General features: G+C 44.7%; 1 non-coding gene across 1 annotated transcript; it reads right to left on the minus strand.

Moving 5' to 3' along the window:
* Nucleotides 1-712: 712 nt before the first annotated feature.
* On the minus strand, nucleotides 713-853 carry LOC119470352. The gene has a single exon (XR_005199245.1). It is a non-coding gene; the product is annotated as a U4 spliceosomal RNA (small nuclear RNA).
* Nucleotides 854-1,688: the final 835 nt, after the last annotated feature.

Genomic DNA, 1,688 nt, shown 5'->3' on the forward strand with positions numbered 1-1,688 from the left:
TGGTCTTGAACTCCTGACCTCAGGTGATCCGCCTGCCTCGGCCTCCCAAAGTGCTGAGATTACAGGCGTGAGCCACTGCACCCGGCCCAGAAACAATTTTCATGAAAAAATATTTTTAAGTAAGCAATCCGAGGCATCTGTTTTGAATGGAAACAAGGAATCTTCTAATTTAATCCCAATAACAAATCCAGCATTCACATGAAAGAAAAGGTAGTCAAACAAGGTCACTATGCTCCTGGCTGAACTGTGTGTTTTTCAGGAGTGGGAGAGAGAGAGAGAGGGAGAGGATCGAATATAAGAAATTCAGAGAAGAGAGGGGAAATAGAATGAGAAACAGATGGTCTCCGATTTCCAAACCGGAATTTCTGTTTTTTTCTCTTTGGGGGTTGGTTATTTACCATTTGTAATGCTATCCAAAAAGAGGAGACAGTTACAATGGCCTTCTAGTGACAACTCACACAGCTGATGGTGGCTGGAAGTCAGGCCAGCAACTCCCTGGAAGCAAGGGAAGGAGAGCTCTGGGCCCTTTGCCCCACCCGACCCCACTCGCCGCGCAGGCTACTTCTCCTGGTGAATTCCAATTTAGGGCTTGGTTCAGGCTGACTGAGAGAATGTCCGGTCCCACGGAGCCAGCCTTGGTTTGGGCCAGGGGCGGGTGTGTGTGTGTGTGTGTGTGTGTGTGTGTGTGTGTGTGTATGAGTTTTAAATTCAGCCTCCGTAGAGACTGTCAAAAATTGCCAATGCCGACTATATTGCAAGTCATCATGGCGGGGTATTGGAAAAAGTATTCAATTAGCAATAATCGCGCCTCAGATAAACCTCTTTGGCTACAATACCACCACTGCACAAAGCTGTGTGTGTGTGGGGGGGGGGGTTTGTTGTTGTTTGTGTTTTGTTTTTGTTTTTTGTTTTTAAGACAGAGTCTCCCTCTGCCGCCCAGGCTGGAGTGCAGTGGCACGATCTTGGCTCATTGCAACCTCTGCCTTCCAGGTTCAAGCGATTCTCCTGCCTCAGCCTTCCAGGTAGCTGGGATTACAGGCACCCACCACCACGCCTGGCTAATTTTTGTATGTTTAGTAGAGAGAGGGTTTTCTCATGTTGGCCAGGCTGGTCTTGAACTCCCGACCTCAAGTGATCCACTCACCTCGGCCTCCCAAAGTGCTGGGATTACAGGCCTGAGCCACCCACCCAGCCCTGTGTGTGGTTTTCATACTCAGCCCTATCCATGGTATGCAGAGCAGAGGCCCCCAGTCCACAGTGTAGTAGGGTGTATGGTGTGTCTTCTGGTTCTAAAGAGAAGCGTTTACATCTGTCAAGTTCCACTTTCACATTTCCAGTTTGCTGCCATGACACTTTTTTCAACATATCTGAAATAAATTTAGCAAACCCCTCTCTTCCTGTCCTAAATAAGCTTCTCTTCTCTTCTAGACTCAAACATTTCTCCTTCACCTCCCATATCTAAGTCATTCTCAATCCTCTAGAAGGGGTGGATTTACTTCCAAAATATTTCTTTTACCTAATTTTTTATTTTTAAATATACTGCCAACATCCTATTCAAACAATTTATCAACGTCAATGTCAGTCCTTCTATATCCCTGAAAACATGCTGATGTTTTCCTTGAGAAATGATATCATTTATTTTTACTTTTTATTTTTATTTATTTTTATTTTTTTTTTTTTTAATTTTT

Source organism: Cebus imitator, unplaced genomic scaffold (assembly GCF_001604975.1).
Source record: "Cebus imitator isolate Cc_AM_T3 unplaced genomic scaffold, Cebus_imitator-1.0 Scaffold28, whole genome shotgun sequence".
Taxonomy (NCBI): domain Eukaryota; kingdom Metazoa; phylum Chordata; class Mammalia; order Primates; family Cebidae; genus Cebus; species Cebus imitator.